The following is a 10,146-nucleotide window of genomic DNA, read 5'->3' as shown; positions in this document are numbered from 1 at the left end:
ACGGGGAGAAAACAGGCTCCCATTTCCAAAGTGAAGAAGGACACATATGGAGTCAGACACACACAGAGGGGACAAGGCAAAGATGAGGGATTCCTCATCCATGATGCAAATCTGTGCCCAGTAAGGGTCTTGGGAGGAGAGGGTGGCTGGGATTTCCATAAAGTTAGCTCAGTCCAGCATGAACCAGCAAGCACACCACAGTGTCCTCAAGCCATAGTTGTGCATCGGAGCTGTCCTGTGTATCTCAAAAGCCGGCTTCTCTTAATCCCCTTGACATCCTCAGACACTGGCTGGAAATTAGGACAACAGGTGATGGGTTTCAGAGGACACATTTGAGGTCCTGGAGCACTGTGCTACCTTGTGTAGGGTAAGGAGAGGTACTTCTCTTGAGCAAACCTCTTGTCCACTGTTTGCCTTGTGTTTTGATTGCCAATTGTCCCCATCCCTCACAAAGATTTTTAAATGCACACGTGTCAGAATGTATAGGTGCATATTAATTTAAATAGTTGTATTCAATTATTTAATTTGAATCCAAATGTAATTAATTAATTAATACAATTTAAATTTCACCTTATTTCTATTTCAGCTTACAGGAGACACCTGTGCACCATGCTGGGAGGAAGCTGAGTCGAAAGGAGATACCAAGGTGCTGGAACAAGTGCTTGACCCTCAGCCTTAGATGCATTCCAGGCTTCCAGCCAGGGGCAGCTTGCCAGATCTATGAAATACCTTCTTGGAAGAAGGGTCACCATCCATCCATGAAGATTTTCAAACAGGCACGACATGGGTTCTAGGATGAAACCTTCTCCCTGCTATACCCAGGTCTTAACATAAAAAAAAAATTAAAAAAACAGCTAGCTGTAATTTTAAGCTACAAAGTTTTATACTGTAAAGATTTATTGTACTGCAAAGTTTTACTGTACAACAGTCCACACCTGGAGCAAATGCATTTTTATTTTCCTTGGAGCCATACATTCTATCATTTCCACTTTTCAGAATGTTGGGATTAGTTAGTGGCCAGAACATGTGAATCTAGAGATCAACGTGTTGCTTCTTCAGAGTGCAGTGAGAATTTGTGAGCTCAGTCAGCATATAGGTAGCATAGTTAGTGTGAAAGTTATGTGCACAGGGATAATGTCAACAGATTTCCACTTAAGAAGGGCCATTCTAACCCATGTCATGGGATTACCTTAGACAATCATGGCATTCACATTCAGAGATGGAGGTGACCTGGAGTAGTGTGCAGCTACATCACAGTGTGATCCTTGAATTGTCCTGCCAACCGCCAGCAACAAGATATTATGAGGTGAGTGTGTGCTGGAATGACCACATTCACGTAATGCCATACCAGTCTGTATGTGGAAACTGAACGACTCCAGAGATCTTCAACTGAAAATAGCATCATATCATTTGCTTGAAATCATGAATTCTAGTGAACTCATTAGTATGGTTTTGCAGCATTTCCTTATTTTCCTCAGCAAATTCTGGCTCAGTAAAGCCCTGGTGACCACCACCTTGTGTTTGGATTTCCACATTGGTAAAATAAATACTAATTTAGAGATATACAGACAGTTTAATCATTCAGTAAATAAGTGGTGTCAATTGTAAGACTGGAGAAAATGCTTGCCATGGTGGATATAAATGAGAAAGAAATCTTAACGGGAATTGAACATTAAAAATGCATGTTTAAAGACAGTGTTACTGATTTCATGGTCAATAATATGCAAATGATTCCAAAATCAGACAATTTGTGAGTTTGGGTAATAAATCCAAGGTTGTGATCCCTGCAGTTATTAAGGGGTCATACCTAAAGCATAAATAGAGAGGTAAACTTTGGTTGTAAATGCTCAAATTTCATGTGAGCCAGAGTCCCCTGGGTAAAGAAGGGTTAAAATGGTCTGTAATCCTTCCTAGATTTTAAGGACCTGAATGGACCGCATTGAATCCAGAGTACCTTTATGTCTCTAACCAGTGTATTTTGGTTCAGTATCTGAAACACTGTTTTTGGATCATATTCTTACTCTGTCCTGTCTATTAAACAACTCTTTCCGACTCCCTGCTCTGCTGTATCTCTACACGTGAAATCATGACACCTGACTGGTTTGCACTCTTCTGAACGTTCTCTGCCAAACAAAGGGGTCTCTCTTCAGAATCGTGCATTTCTTAGAGGCCACAGAGTTAAAACCTTGTCTTGGCTTGGGACCAACTTTTCTAGTTGGCAACTTCTTACCTGAAACACGATGGCACTTGAATCAATTAACTTACACTGAGGTTTTCCTTAGCCATCAGGCACTGGGATGCAGTGATGGTGTTGCTCATAAGAGCATTGGGGTTTGTGATGATCATGGCGAAGATGGGAAAGACCTGGCTGATGAACATTAGTAGGAGGCCAATGCCTACTGCAGACATCCTGCCAGAGGCCTCAGGGCATCTGTGCCTTAATAAAATACTGGGACAGAAGGGAAGGACAGCCTCTGGCCCTAGCTTACTGCTGCCTGACCTTAGGGATATGGTCTGGTGAGCACCCACCACCATGTGAGCCATTTCCTCAAGCATTCATGAGTTTCTGTTGGACATTGCAACAATTCACAGAGCCCAGAAACATGAGGAAATATACTCAAGGGAGGATGGGGTGGAAAAGGGCACAGAATGGCATCATGGAAGAGGTGGATATTTGAGGCATCATCAATCCCCAACTCCTTGGGACCAGCCTCATATTAATTCTTCTAAAACATATATCTACCACATATGAAAATGACCAAGGACTTTGAGGAGGTTGATTAAGTGGCATCAGTGTATAAAAAAAGCAATGTGTTTGGAGAGTGTGAGGTAATGGAGACACTGTGGGGTGAACCTAATGGTTTCAAGGAACTCTATACTGTCCTGTCTCTGATGCACAAGATATACAGGACCTTCAGTCAGGGCAGGGCAATGAAGGGCTGGAGGGAAAGAATACTGGGCTCAGAAATGCTGGACTGTCCTTTGACCATTCGCAGGTAACTCTTAGGAAAAGTGCTTTCTCATTGCAGGCTAACACACAGATGAGTTCAAAATAAGAATTAGCCTACAATGGCCTTAGAAGAAACAAAAGAAACACTGTTTATAAGCACAGGCCTCCTTCCTATGCAAATCATTCTTCAGGCACTAGGTTAAAATCCCGGTCTTGAGCATTGAAGACTATCAGTTCTCTTCTGACAGGGCTGTGGGTCCCTTAGGAAAGTACAGCAGTGGTCTAAAGATGCTACTGATATGTGTTCTCCTGTGCCTGGTGACAGTTCCCCAAGGTGAGGATCTCAGATATCAGTGTGGAATCTGGGGATTGTTGTGATTGTGGGCGACTGATAGAGACCAATTATCTTTATTTACAGCTGTCCTGTCCCAGGTGCAGCTTCAGGAATCAGGCCCAGGATTGGTGAAGCCCTCGCAGAAACTGTCCCTCACCTGCACTGTCTCTGGTTTCTCCATCACAAGCAGTAGTTACAGCTGGAACTGGATCCGCCAGACCTCCGGGAGGGGGCTGCAGTGGATAGGCAGGATAAGGTATGATGGTCATACAACTTATAACCCGTCCTTCCAAAGTCGACTCTCCATCACCAGAGACACATCGAAGAATCAGTTCTTCCTGCAGCTGAGCTCCGTGACTGCTGAGGACACGGCCATGTATTACTGTGCAAGGAGCACAGTGAGGGGAAGTCAGTGTGAGCCCAGACACAAACCTCCCCTGCAGGGAAGTCATTGGGCACCAGGGGGCGCGCAGGACCTACAGAGAATAGCCAGCCAACCCTAGATAGACACGGATGAATGACAGAATGTCCTGTTGGGATTAAGGCTTCCTCTGTTAGCTCTCAGCATCCCAAGGTACAATTTGGCCTTTTCATTTTTTTTTCTGTCTAAATTTTTTCCTTCTCAATGCAGGCTTGAAAGGAACAACCAACATTCTATGTTTGAAGTAGAATGTACAAATCACCATGACCCTTTACTATCTTCTTTATTACATATTTTTTCTTTCTTGACCAACAGAGCACCATGAACATTCTCATCCTACTTGTCACTGGAAGACTGTGGACATTGAAAGAAAAATAGGCATGTCCATGTCCATACTCATGGATGTAGTCCGTGGTTTTAAATATCCTGAGCTCAGGCGGTGCATTGATCTCACAGTGCAGGGTCAGGTCCTCTGAGCTGCCTCCCTGCATCGCTCCTTGACTCTGAGGAGTGAGTGACTGATGAGCTCTGTGTCAGAAAATAACTGCTGTGACTTCTGGTGCTGACTTTGTGCCATGCCCGTAATCATGCGGCCCATTGTCTCCATTTATAAAGAAATAAGTGTTCTGGGCATCGGGAGAGCCCTGACTTGTGAGACAAGGTCAAATGGAATGGCCTGGAGTGACTGGAGGACTTCTTTCTGAAATCATCCATTGAAGGAAACACTCATTGGAAAGACAACTTTGATCCCTCGAAAATGGCACGTGTGTTACAATAGCAGGACATTTCAAATGAGTGTCACAGAATGCTGGTTAGAAGTGGAGAGGATGACACTTCTCCCCTGGTTTGAGCACGTCATCAGGAAGACAAGTCCCTAGGGAAGAAGTTCCCATTGCACTGGAGTGCCAGCAACAAGAGGAGCACCCTCAATCAGGTGAGTAGTCAGTGGTGCTAAAATGGTCTCACACATGGGAGAAGTGTGAGGATGGTGCAGGGCCTGGGGATTATTGTTATTGTTCTGTTTTATACAGAGCCGCTATGAGTAAGCACTGACTCAACAACACCTACCAACATCTCTAATGCAGTGAGGGGCAGAAATCGGAAAGTCTTTTTGGTGAGTAGATGTAATTGCCTTAGTTAACAATATACTATCTTACAACATATTATTTTTATTTTATTAAGAAGTGTTAAAATGATTTAAAATTCAATAAATCTGCCATTTCTAATTATTATAAAACCTATAGGGACAACGCAAAGCCAAGGACAAGTGTAAGAAATAAATCAAAAAGACTATGATTAAATAAGGAGCCATAGTGACACAGTGGATTTCAGGTTGGGCTGCTAATTGCAGGCGCAGCAGGTAGTAAAGCCCACAGGGTCCGTTGTGCTCTACCCTGCAGGACTGTGATGCCGTAGAATCGACTCAATGGCAGTGAGATGGGGGTTTGGCATAAACAACGGTAAATCATCAATGATTCCCTTATTGAATCCAATAAAAATTCCTATGCAACAACGAAAAAACAAATTATTTGCATTGGAGGATGTACACCTAAAACCCTTATGATTCTGAGATACTATTGTATTCTCAAATGAAATAAGTAAAGAGTGGACACAGTTAGTACTATGCTGTGATCACTGAATCCAAAGGTTATAAGAATATTGTTTTTCTAAAGATTAGGGTGAAAGTATGTTCAAATTCTTCAACTTTTAGTTTTAGTTATAACTTTTAGTTACAATTCAATCCATTATCAATCAATTAGGTAACAGAAATTTTCAGAAACCGTCAGAATTATCTTAAAATATATTTGTGATCATTGTAGATGAAAAATAAAAAATAAATATAGTTAATGTATATTCTTGATCATATTCTGAAGTACAATGCTGTGTTTGTGGCCTTCCAACAACTACAAATGCAGTGAGTAACATATTAGATATGATGTGTCTTTGTTGCCTTCACTTCTCAATTGCCTGTTTAATTGTGCTGTTTTGTTTTGGGTTTTTGGCATTCATTTCAAACAGTGTGTGATGGTATCTTATTGCTTAACCTTACATCTAATGACAAGCAATGCTGAAGTTCTTATCCTGTGCTTCCCCCCATATGTCTGACTGTTCTGGTGATACGTCTTGTCTGTTTTTGTTTGTTTGCTTTTTAGCAATGTTCCTTATTGGTTATATATGTTGTTTATATATTTTCCGAGAATGTTTCTTAAGAAAGTCAGATTACATGTGTTTTTGTATTCCTTTCAGGATCAGGCTTTAAAATCAAGTCCTGTTCCAATATTTTATGTCTTCCTAATGATAGATTCCCTTCTTTTTCCAAGTTTTGGTTGCCACCTTCAGGGTTGATGCTTCTCTCTGTGTGCCTGAGATAATAGATCACAGGAAAAACTAAGAAGAGCTTCCACCCCGTGGGACATAAGCTCTAGAACAGATTGAGTAAGAGATTGAGGGTAATACTGGGGTATTTAATGTGTGGGCATCTGGAGGATCCTTGAGGAAAAGCAGGGGATGGCAGGGTTCATACTCCATGCCGCTGTCTCTCAACATCAATGAGGATTCACCTATGGAAGTGGACAGAGACATCCTTCCTGAGCAGACAGCCCCCAGCACTCCTCTCAGACACCACACCCAGGACTCTGCCCAGCAGGACAGTGAGGGTTTGCATCTCTGGGCTCCAGCTGCTTCATAGAAATCAGAGAGCTGCCACTAGCCTTTTAGCAGGCCACTTCCTAGTGTGCGTCTGATGGAACAGAGTGTTTTGGAGACTGCAGTTGGATTTCATCCATTCCTGACTCCAGAAATCAAAAAAAAGCAAATCACACTTTAAAATAAAAGCTACATAGTTACCAATAACAAGAAAATGTGTAAGACTATATACAACCTGGCAGGGGAGATACCATGATCACGAAGGTGGTTTTCCCAGGGCGAGGCTCACCCATTGCACTCCGGGTGTGCTGACCCCTGCGATTTCCCCAAATGTGGGAAACTCGACTGCATAATTTGTGGTAGTGGGGGACTGCGTTCGCGCTATCCCCTAAAAAAAAAAAAGACTATATACAAATAAAATCATCACAATTCCTGTGATATGATTAAAGCTTACCTTAGTGATTTTAAGTGAGACAAGAACAGCTTTTAGCAATAATTCACACCAGCTTTCAATATATTAAAGAAATAACTGATAATATATCTGAGGAAAGAGAGAGAAAATAAAATTGTCACACTTCGTGGTATATGATTAAAGTTTACCTTAGTGATTTTCATGACACCTGAGCTGCTTTTAGCATAAATACAAGTCAAGTTTCCAAGTATTAAAGAAATACATAATCTATCTGATGAACAAGCAATAAAGCCCTCACTATCCTGATGGGACATCATTGTGTTCACGGAAGAAAGAAAGGAAAAAATAGAAATACCATTGTCCCTTTCTAACATCACCAGATCTAAAGGAAATACATAATAACATTATTCTAAATCTTAGGAAGAATGGAAGATACATGTTTAAAGGCAAGATACATTTGTGAGATCTACAGAGGAAATAAACCTCTGGTGATTTCCCTCTGTCCATTAATAGAGGACTGGGACTCACCTGGTTACTAATCAGATTTCACTGGAGAGATGATTATAGTAAATCAAAATGATACACCTGACTTGAATGGTTAAAACTTTTTCAGTTAACTCCCTGCTCATGCATGTTAGGCCTGATCTTGTTTTCATCTCTCTCTCTCTCTCTCTCTCTCTCTCTCTCTCTCTCTCTCTCTCTCTCTCTCTCTCTCTCTCTCTGTTTCATATTGGGTATACTCTACTCAGATGTATTTTGTCATTGGCGGTAACCCTACTGAATTTATAATATATATATATATATATATATATTCTCTTTTTCTCAGAATATGAAACCCGGATTTATGCACCTATAGAGACAGCAAGTAGAATAGGGTTCCTGAAGGATACAGTGGTGTGGGGCTGTGGGGACAGACAGAGTGAAAGGGAGTTTATATCTGAGAGATTAGGAAGGAAGGAAATATTTTGAAACTGATTGTGGTACCACATGCACTTTATGTCTTGATGTGATTGAACTATGCAATGATATAATATCTGCATTAGCACCCCAAAAAATGGTTTGTGAAAAAAATATATAAAGCAAGACTACATGTTTCAAAAAATGAAATGCATAAAAATTATACGATATAAATATTTAAAAGTCCAAACAAAATTAAAAGTATTATTGAGGTAAATGAAATATAACAGAAATAAATGGAGGAGCATGTCATTGTATTTGTGAAACTCAGTGATTCTAAATCCAGCCATTTCTAAAACTGAATGACAAATCCAATGGGATATCATTCAACACCTATGTAAGGATAAATTTACTAGAAAAAACCCAGAGATAGATTGATAGATAGATAGATAGATAAAGAGAATCTTTCATGCAGTTGTAGAAGTGGGCACATCATTCTGATTCTAAGTCCTTGAGTCTCAATTAGTCTTCTCCTGACTTATGTAGCTTCGGGGGCTGATAAACCTACAATAGGCTGGAGCATACCTCGATGGTAGTTTCAAAGGCAGGTGAATAAAAATTAGCAAGTCTTACGTGTTATTGAAGAGGTATATTACTCCAAGGTCAGATCACATGTCAGATGGGAAGCCCCTGCGGACTCTCAGAACTGGCAGGGGCTAGTTCAAGCCTTTGGACAAAATCAAAGAACTAGAGATTGAAGAGCCCAGGTGCAGAGGCCAGGTCCAAAGCCAGAAAGGATGTAGGCCACACAAACACGGAATCTTTTTTTTTCCAGTTGCTTCAGAGCTGTGTCCTGAGTAAGGGAGTTACACTCCACCCTAATCATACAACTGCTTGGCTACTCACAGCAGACCCCATTGTGGAATTGACTAAATTGTGTTCACTTCACTTGATGAGGAATTACTAGGTGCTAACTACCAAACCACTAAGAACACTACCCCAGCCAAGTTGACACAAAACCTAACTATAACAGTCCGCAAAGGATACTTTGGAAATCATCAAACTGATAATACCATTTATTTAAGACCATAGTGCATTAAAACACAAAAACAAAACTAAACAGCTGGTGCATATTCCTGACCAGATTTTAGAAAACACCTCTCTGAGCTTATGTCCTTTATACAACTATCAAAACACTAAACAACATAAGGCATTATCAGATTGCCTTTTATTGTTTGCTTGATTAATTCATTTCAAAACTATATTATCTCACTGTTATACTTTACAATTCTCTAATGGCAAAGACATTTAACATGTTAACATATCTTCATCAATATGTCTATAATTTTTGGTGTCTGGTTTGAGAGTTTGGTTTTCTGATGCTTGTGTGTGAGGAAGTGATAGCTTGTTTTTCTTTTTAATTTTTTCTTTTTAATTTGTACATTCAGATAAATGTGCAACAATATTATCTTATGATTGATCTGTTGTCAGTTGTCCCCAAGGACACTTTTTTGTTTGCGTTTTCTTTGTGGCTTTCATTGATCACTATTGCAGTCTTAGAAGGAGGAAGTAATATTTTCTGTATACAGATGAGTATTTTCCATTGACTGAAAACATTCTTAGTAGCCATGGTGATGCAATGGCTTAAGTGTTCAGCTGCTAATGGCAAGATTGTTGGTTCAAACCCACCAGCCACTTTACAGGAGAGAGATGAGGCTGCCTGCTTCCACACGTATTTACAGTCTCTAAAGCACTGTGGGGTAGTTCTACTCTGTCTTATTGGGTCACTATGAGTTAGAATTGACTTGATGGCATTAGTGAGTTTCAGGGTGACTGTTCTTAGACCTTTTACCTACATGACATGCCACCTTTTCCTCTTGATAAACCTGAGGACTCTCATCAGCTCTGTGATTGAGATAATTTCTTAAAAATAAAAATAAAATCTTATACTATGTGCCAAATGTACTCTCTCTCCCCTCACACAGGATTGAACTTTACCCAGGTGTGCCCCTGCCCTATGAGAGTCACACACGGTTCCCATGAGGGAGTGACAGGTATTTACCTCAAAGGAAATGTCTCCAACTCGAAGCAGTACTCAGACTTAAATTAATACCACATTGAACATTCTGTATTAAAACTGAACACATTACTAGTAGTTATATTTTACTAGTATTTTTATATTTATTGGATTTAGTTTTTTTCTTTACTTCTTGCCTTGAATTAGTATTTTAGAAATATTATTTGCATTAATTGAATTTTTAAATTCTTCTTGCATGAACTCTTACATAGCTATCCTATAATTTATAACATGAATTATTTTGCAATCTTATTTTACACTTAGACAATAATGTATTCATTCTATTGAGCATAAGTATATTTTAATAACATATTTCCAATTCTTCTTTCCCTATTTTCTGTCCTGTTTTAAACAAAACCACTTGAATATAATAGATAAGTACACAAATTTGTTATCATTTTAAATATTT

The 10,146-nt window shown here is 39.9% G+C and overlaps 1 non-coding gene across 1 annotated transcript; it reads left to right on the top strand.

Annotated features, from left to right (window-relative positions):
* Window positions 1-6,579: 6,579 nt before the first annotated feature.
* LOC142444005 (U1 spliceosomal RNA) lies at window positions 6,580-6,742 on the top strand. The gene has a single exon (XR_012783700.1). It is a non-coding gene; the product is annotated as a U1 spliceosomal RNA (small nuclear RNA).
* Window positions 6,743-10,146: the final 3,404 nt, after the last annotated feature.

The sequence above is a fragment of the Tenrec ecaudatus genome, chromosome 3, assembly GCF_050624435.1.
Source record: "Tenrec ecaudatus isolate mTenEca1 chromosome 3, mTenEca1.hap1, whole genome shotgun sequence".
Classification (NCBI taxonomy): domain Eukaryota; kingdom Metazoa; phylum Chordata; class Mammalia; order Afrosoricida; family Tenrecidae; genus Tenrec; species Tenrec ecaudatus.
Note: the sequence above shows the minus strand (reverse complement) of the source record. Positions and strands in the feature narration are given on the sequence as shown.